We start from the raw sequence: 17,307 nt of genomic DNA, 5'->3' as shown, positions 1-17,307 counted from the left end.
AAAAGAACGGTGTACATTGTAATTCACAAAACTGTCCTACACATATCTATGGGTGAGCATTGACTCCTATGAAGATATATGCTGGCAGAAAATATCTGACTAAAAATCAGGACAGCTACACGGGAACTGCACAAGTAAACATTTTCTATGTGATGACACACAAGTAAAACAACATGGTCAGTGATGACAACGACCAACAGGAATAAAAGGCCGTATTTTTGACCCAGAAAAAGAACACAGACAGTGTCCTAGACAGAGTACCAGTTCCTCTGCATTAAAATGCAGAGCTGACATTAGTCTGTCCCAATTAATAAACATAGCTAGAGCCCCTTAGGAAACCATAGGGCGTCCCAGAACAAAACGCTATGAACAACAGCCAATAGCCATCGCTATCTCCAATGTTGCGGGCTCGGGAGAATAGAAACATAGGGGCCCGACTGCCACTGACAAACTAATCAAAAAGTCATACCCCAAGTATCACGTACAGCTGGGATAAAGAAACCCATACAACCATGAAGACGGGTCAAAACTAGATAACGTGCCCTCTCCTCTCACCTCTCCGTCGGTACTCCGCGTTGTGTAGAGCCGGCGGCACGGAGGTGGAGATTTGAAATAATGCTGTCTTTTTATAAGGTGCTCGGAGGTGGCCCGATTCAATTCAGCAAAAAGCATCACGTGAGACGCCGAGTGTAAAAAACAGGCATCACTGCGCATACATGGCAAACGGAACACTGCTTGCCAGAGCTTGCGCAAACAGTACTATCTCAGCCTTCATCAAAGACAATCGAATGGGGGTGGAAAATGCTGAAAAAGCACGAAGGCTAAAATACAGTGGCTTAATACATGGAAGTAAGACTACAAAAATACTTTCTCTCACAGCAAGACAGGTTGAGGCAAACGAGTAGATCTGAGACACTACACCCTCACGCATGCGCTTAAAGGGATACCACCCACATAAAGTCAATTTAAAGATAGCGAACTGAGTCCATTAAGCAAAGCAACCAAACAACGACCTGTATTCCAGTCCCAGGTCTTATCAAGGGCCATTTCACCAAACCTAGCAACGTGGAAAGCTTTCTGCCCGGGAAGTTAAATAATCAATCAAGACATGAAAAGATAATACGTGCATACACAGCTGCATGTGTGCAAAAACAGAATGCAAGGCAGGTTCAATGCTCAGGTGGCCCAAGAGTCGACGTCTCAAAATGAAAAGAGAGACAGGGCTTATGTCGGGGGACCCCCAACAACAAAACTCAGTTCACTGGATAGTGCACAACAAAATAGCCATGAAACATCATTGGCCAAAAAGCTGAAAACATGATGTTCACAGTGACGCCCACGGGATCTCATCATTTAAACCTCCACTGTCACTGCTCAGCTTATGAACCCACCATTGTTCACGTCTGAATAGAAATGATGCCACGTCTGTGACATATGCTGGAATAAACGGTTTCTCTAATACTGTCCATTTAAGATCACCTGGATTGTGTGCAGCATTCAAAAAATGTGTGGTCAATTTGGTGGAGGATTTTCTGCACCTAATGGTACTCTTATGTTCTAATATTCTTGTTTTAACTTTTCGCGTTGTCATGCCTACATAGCGAAAAGGACAAGGACAGGTAATCAGGTAAATAAAGTTGTTGCTATTGCAATTGGTGTGACTTTTTAAAGACCAGGGCCTTGGTGAGCCAATATCAATCTCTATCGTGTGAGTAGTATGAGGACAGGCTGCACAACTCCCGCAGGGAAAATGACCCTGTACGGGGGATGAACCCGAAAGAGTGTTCTGTTGGTTTGTATTGGACAGACGGGGGCGTGTGTGCACCAAGCGATCTTTTATATTACTGCTCCGTTTAAAAGCAAACAGAGGACGCGGTAATTCTGCCCCTCCAATGTTCAGAATCTTCCAATTGGTCAGGATGCTTTTTTTGATTTGATTAGAAAAGCTACAGAAGGTATGCACACATGTCAGTCTCTCTTGTGAGGCTTTAGGAATACCTGGGTCTTGCTACAGGGTTCTCCGAATAGTTTACATTTTCTCAGCACACATTCATTTCTTTTTAGTTTTAGGTTCTCAACATGGCTGAACGACAGGGTTTATCATTTGATGACACGATGGCTCAATCCATTCTGAGCACTCCAAGCATAGTTGACACTTTCCAGGTGGGTTCTTCTACTCATAGTGAGGATTGGTCTAAACTATGGGTTTTGAGGAAATCCCATTCTAGGGTATTTATTCATGGGGCTATCATGACAGAATATTTACGGGGCAACTGTGCACCAACAGGGCTTATTGTTACCAATGCTCCTCGCCTTTTTCTGGATGATAAACTGTTCCTAAAGGACTGGTCTCTGATAGCCTGGCGGTGTACCCGGGATTGGTTAATTTTAATAATTAACACAGCCAAGCGCATTGCAGATACCATTCTGATTGAGATCCAGGCCCTAGAATCACAAATCAAGGTCACCTTGTCAGGTCCTCTTTTCAAAAAACAGAATGAGGAGAACAACAAAAGTAACAAAGAATTTAAGGACTCTGTCCTCACAATGAAGATTAATAAATTCAAGAAAGATTTGGCTCGTTTTTCAATGGAGAAAGTTTATCCATATACCAGTGCTGAATATATGCCTCCACAATACAACCGTCAAGGCAAAAGGTATGGATCGAACTACTCCATGTCATCTAGTGATGAATGGTCAAGTGATTCTGAACTTTCTAATCAAGCTCACCCTCTTAACAGAGGTGTTAATCGAGGGTATAGGGGCCAGAGGCGTGGCCAACGTGGTTATTTTCAACAACCACCAGGATGGTGGCCCCCTGGACCTTTTGGTTACCCCCCCATTCCACCTCTAGGCCACATTTTTCCTTACCAACCACAACCCCACTTTTACCCTGATCAGTCTTTTTTAGGACATGGCCGAGGGAGATCACGAGGGAAACGTCGGAATCGACAGGCCCAAGTACATTGGGCAGACAACCCACCAGCCCTATCGACAAGGAGCATGACGGAAGCACGGGTAGGGACGAGCCACGAGACAACTTAGTCGTCAATCTCAGTCATAAGATTTTAACCCCAGACGAACTGTCCTTATTGAATAAAGGATTAGGTTTTGTACCTTCATATCGGGGTGACTCTTTTGAGGTGAGACAAGAGATGGCACAATTTTTCAGAAAGATTCGGCTTCATTTTTTCTTTAAAGACAAACCAGGGGTTGATGATTCCGAGATTGAGGTTAACACAGGATTAAGGAATAAATCTTCTTTTAATCCTTTATCCAATCAGGTACCCCCCAGGTGTTAACCTTTGAAAAAGCTATAATTTCGCAAATTGACTATCTTTGCACCAGGAACTCACGACAATTTCAGAATTTGACTAAAAGAGAACGCTTTGCTATGCGCTCTCTAGCCTCTGATGACTCTATCATCATTAAATTGGCTGATAAGGGGGGAGCTATTGTCGTAATGGACACCTCCTCTTACCGAACTGAATGTTTGAGACAACTAGATGACCAACGGAACTATCAGGTGCTTAGTACAGATCCCACTAAGAGATTGGAACAGGAGATTAAGATCATAGTTGAAGAAGCTCTTGCGAATGGTTGGATCACTGCCAATGAAGCTAGTTTTTTGGTCAAAATTCATCCAGTTGTTCCTTACTTTTATACACTTCCCAATGTGCACAAAATTCAGAGGCCCCCCCCAGGGCACCCTATTGTTTCTGGTCTGGGTTCATTATTAGAACCCCTTTCCACCTTTGTGGACCACTTTTTGCGTCCCTTAGTGCTGACCATGCCCACCTATTTGAAAGGCACGAAGGATGTCTTACGTTTGGTCGATGAGCTTTCTTTCGAACCAGAGGAAGATTTCCTAGTCACTTTTGATGTGGAATCTTTATATACCTGTATTCCACAAGATGAGACTCTTGCCACCATAGAAACTCTTCTGTTAGCCAGTGATTTTGATTCTATCACCCCAGTCTCTTTTATTGTGAATTGCGCTAGGATTGCGCTCAAAGAGAATTTCTTCAAATTTGAGGACCGTCTCTTTCTCCAGGTGTCAGGTACATCTATGGGCAGCATTTTTGCCCCCAGCCTGGCGAATTTGTATGTTCACTGTTTTGAACAACAATGTATCTTTAACATCAACAATCCATATAGAGATAACATACGATTATGGAAAAGATTCATTGATGACGTGTTTGTCGTTTGGAGGGGGTCATCCACATCCATTACAGATTTTCAGGCTTGGTTGAACAGCCAAAATCATTTTCTAAAATTCACATGTAGGTACAGTAAGACTCAGTTACCATTTCTGGACATTTTGATCAGCCCCATGGAAGGAGGGCTTAGTACTGAACTGTTTAAGAAACCCATGGCCAAAAATTCTCTTTTAATGTGTGACAGTTTCCATCCCCAGGCTTTGCGGGATAATTTACCATTTGGCCAATTCTTACGCATCAAAAGGAATTGCTCTTCTGCCAGTAAATATCAGGAGCATGCTAAGAATTTGGCGTTGCAGTTACAAACACGTAAATACCCTAAAAAGCTTGTGAAGAGGTCACTGAAAAGAGCTGCCAATAACAACTGGGCGGCCCTTTTAGACCCAGGTATTCCTAAAGCCTCATAAGAGAGACTGACATGTGTGCATACCTTCTGTAGCTTTTCTAATCAAATCAAAAAAAGCATCTTGACCAATTGGAAGATTCTGAACATTGGAGGGGCAGCATTACCGCGTCCTCTGTTTGCTTTTAAACGGAGCAGTAATATAAAAGATCGCTTGGTGCAGACACGCCCCCGTCTGTCCAATACAAACCAACAGAACACTCTTTGGGGTTCATCCCCCGTACAGGGTCATTTTTCCTGCGGGAGTTGTGCAGCCTGTCCTCATACTACTCACACGACAGAGATTGATATTGGCTCACCAAGGCCCTGGTCTTTAAAAAGTCACACCAATTGCAATAGCAACAACTTGATTTACCTGATTACCTGTCCTTGTCCTTTTCGCTATGTAGGCATGACAACGCGAAAAGTTAAAACAAGAATATTAGAACATAAGAGTACCATTAGGTGCAGAAAATCCTCCACCAAATTGACCACACATTTTTTGAATGCTGCACACAATCCAGGTGATCTTAAATGGACAGTATTAGAGAAACCGTTTATTCCAGCACATGTCACAGACGTGGCATCATTTCTATTCAGACGTGAACAATGGTGGGTTCATAAGCTGAGCAGTGACAGTGGAGGTTTAAATTATGAGATCCCGTGGGCGTCACTGTGAACATCATGTTTTCAACTTTTTGGCCAATGATGTTTCATAGCTATTTTGTTGTGCACTATCCAGTGAACTGAGTTTTGTTGTTGGGGGTCCCCTGACATAAGCCCTGTCTCTCTTTTCATTTTGAGACGTCGAGTCTTGGGCCACCTGAACATTGAACCTGCCTTGCTTTCTGTTTTTGCACACATGAAGCTGTGTATGCACGTATTATCTTTTCATGTCTTGATTGATTATTTAACTTCCCGGGCAGAAAGCTTTCCACGTTGCTAGGTTTGGTGAAATGGCCCTTGATAAGACCTGGGACTGGAATACAGGTCGTTGTTTGGTTGCTTTGCTTAATGGACTCAGTTCGCTATCTTTAAATTGACTTTATGTGGGTGGTATCCCTTTAAGCGCATGCGCGAGGGTGTAGTGTCTCAGATCTCCTCGTTTGCCTCAACCTGTCCTGCTGTGAGAGAAAGTATTTTTGTAGGCTTACTTCCATGTATTAAGCCACTGTATTTTAGCCTTCGTGCTTTTTCAGCATTTTCCACCCCCATTCCATTGTCTTTGATGAAGGCTGAGATAGTACTGTTTGCGCAAGCTCTGGCAAGCAGTGTTCCATTTGCCATGTATGCGCAGTGATGCCTGTTTTTTACACTCGGCGTCTCACGTGATGCTTTTTGCTGAATTGAATCGGGCCACCTCCGAGCACCTTATAAAAAGACAGCATTATTTAAAATCTCCACCTCCGTGCCGCCGGCTCTACATAACGCGGAGTACCGACGGAGAGGTGAGAGGAGAGGGCACGTTATCTAGTTTTGACCCATCTTCATGGTTGTATGGGTTTCTTTATCCCAGCTGTACGGGATACTTGGGGTATGACTTTTTGATTAGTTTGTCAGTGGCAGTCGGGCCCCTATGTTTCTATTCTCCCGAGCCCGCAACATTGGAGATAGCGATGGCTATTGGCTGTTGTTCATAGCGTTTTGTTCTGGGACGCCCTATGGTTTCCTAAGGGGCTCTAGCTATGTTTATTAATTGGGACAGACTAATGTCAGCTCTGCATTTTAATGCAGAGGAACTAGTGCTCTGTCTAGGACACTGTCTGTGTTCTTTTTCTGGGTAAAAAAAAAACGGCCTTTTATTCCTGTTGGTCGTTGTCATCACTGACCATGTTGTTTTACTTGTGTGTCATCACATAGAAAATGTTTACTTGTGCAGTTCCCGTGTAGCTGTCCTGATTTTTAGTCAGATATTTCCTGCCAGCATATATCTTCATAGGAGTCAATGCTCACCCATAGATATGTGTAGGACAGTTTTGTGAATTACAATGTACACCGTTTTTTTCTAGAGCAGTGCCCCCTTCCTGAGTGGCTGCCAGGCAGAGGTGGGATTGAATACCCAGCTTGTGCGGGTAAGAAATGTAATTATATTTTATTCAGTTAGTCACGTGATACACCTTATGACTAAAGAACTTCGTTCTTTATTAATGAGTTGTTTTTGTATTATAGGTACTTGACTCTTCTATCCACATGACAGATCGAAGAGTGGTTGGTTACACAGAATTTTTTTTTGTCCGGTATCCTTTTCTGTTGCACTGTTTTTCACATTTATCACAGTAGCACCTGTTTGAGGTCCTGAAGAAAGCCTGACCTAAGTTTTAGGTACTATGGCTGAAACATGTCGACCATTTCTCTATTCACTGTCACCAGAGCGGTTTTAAATCCATACCGCTGGTGCTCTGTTCTTAATCCTGACAAAGGGTGTATACAAATAAATGTCTGATTGTACAACCCTTATTCAGTTTTAATTCACATTGTAACACTTACATATTATTTGTGCTGCGCCTTCACTCACACCTCTTTTCTTCACATGAGGATTTAGGATATCCTATTAGATATTCAAAACATCCCTGCGCTCCTCTCTCTAGTTGAGAGGGTTGTAGCCCTCCAAGGAACTAGGTTTTCCTTGGAGAGGAGAATCCCCATGATGAAGCATGTCACCTTTGTGGTGAGTGAGGGATTTGGTCCTAAAATGGGAAATGCCATGTGGCATATCTAGGTGTATTTTTCGTGACTTTCTGAATATCTATTAACCGGTTGATTGTAGCTTCTCAGCACACCTTTTTTCCAATGTATGTTTCAGACCTTTGGATTTTGTTCTGTTTATAGCTGATTATTGGGGAACAAATCCACTGTGGTCTTTAAATTTCCCTAAGACCCTCCTGTTTGTATAAGGTTTGGTTTTGTAGAACTTGAAGGGCCAACATATAGCAATAGTGCATCTGAAATAGTAGGGGATATGTTTGAAGCAAAGATTCCATCTGTGGGAGTTGTTCTGAATGAATGATTTGAAGGTAAGAAGGACCCATTCTGCCATGGGATTGGCTCTGGACTACGGGAGCGAGATATGGATGTTCTGGATCTTTCAATTGGGTTTTTAATTTATGCTCCTTAGCAGTTAGACTAAAGACCCTCTCCTGACTTGGAAAAGAGCAGACCTCTTTACCTTTCTGAATTTCCTGTGTTTCATGTCAAACACTTTTTGTTTCTCTCTGAACTTCTACTGAGGTTCACATGATGCAGACACTTTCCCCATTTCCCCTTAAGATATCCCCCTTGCACTTTCAATATTTAGTTTATTTAGAAATAGTTTCGTTATGAAACACTTCCTTTAGATAAATTGCATTCTTTGCATATTGGCTATTGGCAGCCTGTACTTTAAAAAAATTCAAATTCAGAGTGTTTGGGCACCTTAATATTTTTCCTGTAAAAATACATTTTATTAATTCCTGCCTATTTATTGTTTTGCTCTGATTACCAATTCAGGAATAAAGCTTTATGGTTGCGTACTATCCTCTTGGTCGTTATTGTGGAACTGTATTTGACTCATTGAAATTTAACTGGGTTCCGAATGCCAGCTCTCCCTCAACGCTTCAAGTCTACTACCAAAGTTCCATATGACCAGTGGGGAATTTAGCTTGATGAATATACGAAAAGGTTGAGGTTTAAATACCCCCACTCCATCACACCCGAAAAACCCAAACTGACGTCATCAAACAAAGCCACATTCTGGAAATGCCTATTGTTGATGACTGCAGAACAGGGTAAAGATAACTGTCCTTTTTTCCTCCACACTGGATGAGCCCTTTATAGTAATGCACTTGTTGCTTTTTAGAATGTTTAGTCTAGGCTTTACAGCATATTTGATGCTTTTGAGTCATACTAATTATTCATTAACACCAAACTTAACTTGTAATAATACACTGGAGACTGTTACCCCTCTCCTTTCAGTAGTATTTATGTATACATTGTTTCTGTTGTGGCATTTTTTTTAATTAATCTTGGATGCATTGCACTGTGCTGGTTGTTTACTGTATTGCCCTGGACCTCAAATGAAGTTTTTCAAACATCCATAGCCACCATAGCATCTGCTATCCCTTGCTTGCCCTATGCTAACCACAGCAGTGGTCTTATAACACCTGGCAACATATTTACAAGATTGATGCGCCAACAGAGTGTCACTTTTTCTGACACCTTTGTAAATTACGTGTTAGAGTGGCACAACATGTAGAAATACATTTATTTCTCCTCGTTTTTTGCTCTTTCCAAGTGTGCTGCATTCTACAGCACACATAGAAGGAGCAAATTGTCATTAATGATTGTTTTTGTGCAGGAATGTGCCCATTCCTGATTAAACACAATCATCCATGCAACGCAGGCACCCTTGCACCATGTTACAAGGTTGACTGTGCTAGGTAGCTTTTTTGTACGGGCACATTGGAAACCACAGGGGTGCACCGCATTTGAAAAGACACAACGCAGCTAAATTGCTTGTAGGACTGTGTAGCACCATTTTGTTGTAAATATGCCCCCTGGTCTAAGGTGGCATGACATAAAGCAACATAAAATAATATTAAAATATATCGTAATGTTAAACATGGTTAGGGTGCAGAGAAGTTAGTTAGAAAAACTTTCTGATGTTGGGTGTTTTTGCTGTTGGGCTTAAGGCTCCATAATTCATTTACCTTGATAGATACTTAACCAGGTTTTCATTGCCGGATAAACCTTTGGTGACTAATTGCTGAACACCCACATTGCAGACATGCGCCTTTTCTGTTTTGTCTCTGCGTGGAAGGTTATCATTCCCTACAGCGAATAAATCACTCACACAGACCGCGTTACTGCAGCAAATGCCATTTACTATAGAAAGGAAACAGGACAATCAACGTTTCCATAGTTTATATTTTTCCACATCACAGTTTAAATAGAAACATAGACACATTATAATTAGAACTAAATGATCTCCTGTCAAAAACCTGTCAGTCGTATGTAATTGTATGCAACGTGAAGGAAAAAGGCATTGAACACACAAAAGATGTCCATGTGCTCTACATGTTTCCCTTAGGCGCTTTCAAAGCAGTTATGAAACTCCCGCCATCTATTAAATGTATGTAAGTCTCAAGCATGTAATTACCAAACACAAAAGAACGTGTCGTGATTGCGCCTTGCATGCCTCGGAACGGGGACTGCTTTTCTTTTGCAAAAGTAATTATGATCCTCGAACCACGTGTATTGGGAGAGGGGGGGGCAAGCTGACACAAGACCAATTCTCTGTGTGTGAAAAAGGCCGCTTTATTGAAAAAAGTGCATATCACAATTTCATCACCTTGGCAACTGCCTTCCAAAACTAAAACCTCACTATACATGAATTTCCTGACCCCTTGCTCCCCCCCTCCCCTACGATCCCCACATCAGATACCCCACCACGCATAATACAACATAACATTCCATAACAATAATATTACCCAATCCTACACAATCTAGCATTTCCAAATTCTAACCTCCCCTGACCCTAATCCCTACCTGCCTTTGTTCTACTGTAACTAACCAACCTCTAATCTAAACTTATCCTACCTGGTTACCCTTTCCCTGCTCCTGCACACAAACTACCAACATATAACAAAAAATTACAGCCAATACCGGCCAACCGTCAACTACCCCGCCTGCACCTGTTCCAAGCGAGAAATACAATATATGCAAACCCTATGTACCTGTTCCAACAAATGCTGCCAACAAAAACCCAAAATCAAAAAATTAGAAAGCCGTAAAAAACGCCCTCCCCAAGAAACCTAAAAACTGGGGAGGGAGGGCGGGGACAAAAACCTGATTATCACAGTGCTCCCAGCCACCAGGTCACTAAACCTAAAATGGTGGCTGGGAAAGCACGAAAACTGCCTACATACCCCTTGGGCTACTCTAACGACATTGGGCTACAATTGGGCTAGTTCCAATATAGCCCAAACCTTACAAAATGGCCACTTGCCGGCCAGTCCCCACCTTCCCAATCTGCCCGGGGGGCAGACCTCGCCGTGCTTGGCTGCCCCCCAAGCCCCCATTGGAAGAGGGTGGGGCAAGCTGACACAAGACCAATTTTCTGTGTGTGAAAAAGGCCGCTTTATTGAAACAGGTGCATATCACAATTTCATCACCTTGGCAACTGCCTTCCAAAACTAAAACCTCACTATACATGAATTTCCTGACCCCTTGTTCCCCCCCACCCCTACGATCTCCACATCAGATCCCCCACCCCACAAAATACAACATAACATTCCATAACAATAATATTACCCAATCCTACACAATCTAGCATTTCCAAATCCTAACCTCCCCTGACCCTAATCCCTACCTGCCTTTGTGCTACTGTAACTAACCAACCTCTAATCTAAACTTATCCTACCTGGTTACCCTTTCCCTGCTCACAAACTACCAACATATAACAAAAAACTACAGCCAATCCCGGCCAACTGTGAACCACCCCGCCACACAGAAAAAGGCGGGAGTGTAGGCGAAGACACCGCCTCTCCCCTTTTTCTGCCCCCCCCACTGGCCAAACAAACCCCCCACCCCCCTTTCAACGCCTAGGAACGGCCAGCAATCTGGCCAACACTTCTCTCAATTCCAACAAGTACATGTCCATACCCAACCGGGATAGATGGACCCCGTCACCTCTGAAAAAATCCGGCGTGTCATACCTAATATCTTTATGCGCAATCCTTCAAATCCCTGACTGCCGACAAAATCTCACCATTTCCGTATTCAGCTTATGCCGGGCCTTGTCCACCGCACCCGGGTTAACCGCCCCTCTCCAAACCCTGCGAGGAACAAACTCTGTCCAGACAATGGAACAACCAGCCCACTGAGCCTTAATCAAAGCCAAGTCCCGCTTCATACAATGCATAAGTGCCAGGCCTGTCTCCCTTACCATGTCGTTCTCCCCTAAATGAAGTGCCAGAACATCCGGGCACCTACCAGCCACCAAAATCCCGTTGAGAACCTGTAACAGCTCCTTCCACCGCATACCACCCCTGCCACGCCAGCACACAGAAAATAGTTCTTTATTAAACCCCAAACTTTCCCCAAAATAGCTGGAGCGGGCCTGGAATTGTGCCCGCTTCACAAAAGAATGGCCGACAATCCAAATGGACATCTCCCTGGCGAGGGGACCCATCACTGAACGTGAAACGAGAAACATGAATGAACAACAGGAAAAAGGAACAACCGCGCTATAACCCCCTAGGTACGCTGCGCACATAACGCTGATAGCAGTCCGAAGACCATCTGCCCAACCTCATAATGTCCCCTCGCTCCCAGCCTCTAGAGTGAGCTTCTGAAGCTGCACCAATCCGAAACAAATGCGTACCAAAATCTTTCCCTTCGATCTCCAGCCTACCCAGCGCTTTTTGCAGTACCGCTAAAAGCTGTGAAGCTTTGACACACCGTCCATCCCCATGCCCAAAGACCAAACCCCCAAGGCCCCTGCAAAAGACCTCCACCTCAGACCCCACAGGACAAACCTGCAAAGCAACCCCCTTTTGCAAAGAAACCCATTTTCCCCTTCCCCTCTGATCCGTCTTTGCCTTCCTCAGCCATATCTGGACCCTATCGGCACTAAAAGTAACCTCCCTCCAAGACAGCCCCTGCTCTGCTTTGGTTCCCAACAGCTCAGAGACCCTAAAGGCCCTGAAAAACAACCAGGACATCAGTGTGGAGAAAAGTACAACTTCCCCAACGTCAAAACACATCCCAGGCAACACCCCAATCACCCCCTCCAACAGCTCCCATGACAAAGGATTCCGCACCCGGGCTGTGCGCCCAAATTAACGCACCCAACCTTCCAAAATGCACGACCGAAGCTCCCCAGCGGAGGGGGCATAGCCCCACAATAATTTCCCGACAAAAGCAATCGCCACCAGTTTGCCCGCTATCGCGACCCTCGTAAGACCCTTCTCAACCAAGTCCAAGATAAACTGAATAACATCTTCCTGTCTAGCCGCCAAAAAGGCCCGCAGCCGTGCACCAGAGCGCAAAAATTTCTCCCATGCCGCCCGATACACTGCTTTCGTGGAGTGAGCCAAGGAACCTAGAACCAGTTGCAAAATCCTGTGTTGCCCACGTACCACAGATGCTGCGGCATTCTGGTCGGGGTCCTCTCCGCGTCCATGGCGAGCCCACGGAATCTTCCGCACTGCGAACGAGACAAAGCATCCGCAGTGTCATTGTCCACACCTGGCACATGCACCGCGCGAAAAGCAATATCATGCTTCAAGCACCCCAACACAAAAACCCTCAACAACTTCAGGACCTGTTCATCTCGGGCAGACTGGCGATTTACAATGTGCACCACCGCCATATTATCAATTCTGAAGGTGATTTTCTTGTGCGCCAAAAGTTCCCCCCAAAGTGTGATTGCCACCACCAGAGGGAAAAACTCCAAGAAGGCTATGCTCCTGCCCCCTTCCAACCACTCCTCGGGCCAGTGCTTGGCACACCACCTCCCTTGCCAGTGCGCATGACATAGAGCAGCCCATCGGCAATGCTTTGTCCACGTACCAGTGACCGCCAAATTGGATGCCCAGAAGATCCCAGTCATCAGGGTGAACTGGAAGCAGCTGGAAAGCCGACTTTATGTCGCACTTTGCCATCATTGCTGTTGCGCCCGCGGTCACTACCAGTGACATGGCTACGTCAACAGATGTATAGGATACTGTGGCCTCGCGTTCATCGATGAAATCGTTCACCGAACCTCCTTCAGGCCACGACAAAAGTTGAACGAGGCTAAACTGACCATGCTCTTTCTTAGGCACCACTCCAATGGGTGACACAATCAAATTTGGCAAAGGCCAGTCTTGAAAGGGACCCACCATGCGGCCCTCACGCACTTCCTTATCAAGCTTGTCTTGCACTACCTGAGAGTGCACTTTTGCTGATTTCAGATTGTCCGTCCACCTCCTCGCCCTTGGTCCCTCGTACCCCAGTCTGAAACCCTCCAGAAACCCCAGTCGCAACCGCTCGGCAGCCTCCAGCTCCGGATACCCCTGCAAGGATGCCAACAAATTGTCAATGTTAACTGGAGTATGAGCCCTTGGGCCCAGGCCCCTTAGCCCCTCACCCCCCTCCCAACTGCTGCTGCTGCTGACCCCCTGCCTCAAACCCTCCTGTCTGCCACTGCTGTGACCCCTGCAGCTGACCTTGGCTGCACCAACAATTGACCAGTGCGTGTCTTCCTCCGCACCCGGAGCAATCATGCCGGAAACAGCAGTACTCCCGGGTGCACAACCCTTTGTTATAATTCCAGCAAGCCCCTTTCACCCTCGGCTGTCCCCTGCCTGCTCCCCCCACACCCCCACGGGTGGGGCCTCCTCGAAAGGGCCGATACACAAGCGGGAGCCCGATGGCCGTAAAAATGGTTTTCCCAGACCCAGCTAGCCCCATCATATGTTGCCACAAATCCGTATCAAGCTCTCCCCATTTCGCCTCCGGGTCCCACGCCATGCGTGCCCGGAACTCCTCATCGTACTGTGCCTAGGCGTAACCACCCCCTGTAATCTGAGCCTTCCTGATCACATCCATGTATTTAAACATGGCCACTGACCATTCAGGGAATTTTTCGCAATACATGCAAGCGTAAATGAGAAACGCCGCCGTCCAATTCTCAATTGTCAACGGCACCTTTGGCCTTTTAGCCAACTCGAATTCCTCCTCTTTCGAACCCTCTTTTGCCCTCATCTCCCTATGGAGGAGTTTAAGCATCTCGACATATTCCCCTTACCAAATCCGTTCCTTGGTGGACAACATTAGATGAGCGCCAAAAGGCTTGGTAACACCCATGTATGGCAACCGTTTTATTTTCACCTCCACCGTCACCTTCTTGTCCTTCATGCCCCCAATGTCTATGGACGTCTTACCTGACCCTTCGACCGAACCCTTACCTGATTCCTCCATTCCTGACCCAACATCCACCACATAAGCGCCCTTGTTCAACCTACTCACCACCCCCTCCTCCCTCTCAGCCCCACCTACACCCACCGACAACATCACAGGACGCAAGCGCGATGACCGTTTACCTGGCGCCAAGGACTCCGTCCGCCATTCCACCCTGTGTCTCCTCCTATCGCGATGTCCGACCCGTGGGCAGTGCCTGGCATCGTGACACCTGTAAAATACTAGACACAACATTACTCGGCCCCCCTCTCCCTCCTCGTCAACATCTCGCACCTCTTTCTCTTCCATACTATCCTCCTCATAATCCAGCTCCTCCTGCCTAATACCCCCAGCACTCCCCGCTGGTGGCGCAAAACAAAACTCGGCCACTGTGTCGCTCCGTTGTCCGCGTTGCCCCCCAGGACGTTGCGTACCCGTGGGTGTTGGGGCCGGCGAGCCGGTCCTGGGCCTACTTATGCCAGCCACGCCGGGGTCCCCCGCCGGTACCTGGTACGCCGCCCGAGGCTCCACCCTCCCTTCTCCTTGGTGCCAATGGGCCGCACCCAGCCCTACCAAGTCTGGCACCCCGCGATGCTCTGGTCGTCGCTCCACCGCCTGCAACAAAAAAAGATGGTCTGGTGTGCTGGGCCTACCTCTCTTCTCTCTCCCATCCAAAACCCCTCTTACTTGTGGCCCCCAAAGTGCTCGCTACCCATGCCCGCCTTACAGCACTCAAGTCTACCACCTCCTCTGCGTCCACCACATCCCCCACCTCATTACTCCACTCCAAACCCCCTTCCCCAGACCCCCCCCTGAAAACTCGGCCCAGCCCCCTCCTCCTCTAGGTCGTCTCCCGCCAACCGCGCTGAAAAGTCTTCAACCCCCCCTCCTGAAACCTCGGGCCCTACCCCCAAGCGAAACCCGTCCTGCTCCCCCTTCCCCGGTGCCCCGTAAACACCCTCTGCCCAAGATGAAAAAATGTCCAAACCTGCCCAATCACGCTCGCTCCTGTCCGAATCTATGAGCAGAGGAGAATCCCCCCTGTCCGCCTCACCCCCTACCCCACCAGAGACCTCAGACCCCCCCAGGCCTGTCTGCCTCCCTGCCCCCACAACTCCTACAAATTGGGCCTGCGCCCCCAGCCCAGACACCCTACCCCCTCTTCGAGCCACCAAAGAAGCCTGCTGTCCCCCACCACCTGCTGTCAACTGTGTCTCTTCCACTACCTGGCTCCCTGCACCCTCCCTGGCCTCCATGACAAATGTCTGGCCTGTCGCCCTGGCTGGGGCCGCTCTCCTAACATACGAGCGTCCCCTCGCAGTTTGTGATTTCGGAGGGGAGCCACGCGACGCGCTCCCCCTCCGATCTTTATTCTGGGCCACATTCCCTGCTGCTGCACTATTATCCCCACGCCCCACCTCCCCACCGCACCACGGGCCACGCGCTCATTCCGCACACTGCCCGCTCCCTCCCCGCCATACTTTTGATCGGGGCCGCTCCACTGTGCGAGCCGCCCTCCAAAGACTGCGCATCACATTTCCCCCCCTCTGGGGCCGCTCCTCTGGCATACGAGCGGCCCCCAGCAACATGCAGGCCCGGCGGGGAGACACGAGACGCGCTCCCCCGCCGATCCACATTGCCCCCAGCCCCGCTGCCAGATCGCGCCTCCCGCGACCCCTCCTGACACCGCTCCAAACTCCAGGGCCGCGCTCCTGACATCCGCGCGGCCCCCATAGCTCACCTTAGTTTTTACAGCCTTCCGGGGGGCGAGCAGGACGCGACGGCGGCCGCCAACCCAGCCGACACGCGCCTCACCGGACGCGGGGGCGCGGCAACCGCGGGGATCAAAAGATCCATCCGCCTGTCTCACGGAGAAGCCTCATCGCCTCCAAGACTCTGTAATCGCCGCCAGCCTACACAACTGCCCGCAAGTCAAATTCCTTAAAACCACCAAAAGATCCTCACTAGGCCTGACAAAAACCTGACTAGCACAGCGCTCCCAGCCACCAGGTCACCAAACCTAAAATGGTGGCTGGGAAAGCACGAAAACTGTCTAAATACCCCTTGGGCTACTCTAACGACATTGGGCTACAATTGGGCTAGTCCCAATGTAGCCCACACCTTACAAAATGGCCACTCGCCGGCCAGTCCCCCCCCCCTTCCCAATCTGCCCGGGGGACAGACCTCGCCGTGCTCGGCTGCCCCCCAAGCCTCCATTCTTGTGATCACAGCGATCATTTCTGGCCTTTTTCTTTAGCATTAAACATAAGTGAGGTTTGACTAAGGTGTCCATTCATACAAAGCTGGTCATGGGACTATCGTGTATAGGGAGCAGGTGAATGTTAGGAGTGGGACCCATGTAACCAAGATGATTTATACAAATGAAGGGTGAAACAGGGGTGTGTTTGGTGCCCTCCTTATTCCGTCTTAAATTACAGCTGCGTCTTTACACAGATGATGGTCTTAGTTTGGACTGGACACCGTTAGGCCTTCATGACTGACTTAAAACTGTCTCAATGCTTTAGAGACCTACTATATTGAAAACCAATTAGGGCGCCATTACAGTGTGAACGGTGGTCTCTGGAGGGGTACCACTCACCCAACCCTGAGTGCCGCAGTGTTCCCTCATCTGAAGTTACTGCTGCGTACTGTGTGTGAGTGAATCCTGGGCCCCGTTTTACTCGGTGTATTTTGCACCTGGTCAAGCCATACGTGTGTCCACTAACAATTCCCCTCCCTTGTGCAGGTACAACATTTCAGAGGTAACCCCCCATGGTGGTCCTG

The sequence above is a fragment of the Triturus cristatus genome, chromosome 2_1, assembly GCF_964204655.1.
Source record: "Triturus cristatus chromosome 2_1, aTriCri1.1, whole genome shotgun sequence".
Classification (NCBI taxonomy): Eukaryota; Metazoa; Chordata; class Amphibia; order Caudata; family Salamandridae; genus Triturus; species Triturus cristatus.
This window is presented reverse-complemented; position numbering follows the sequence as displayed.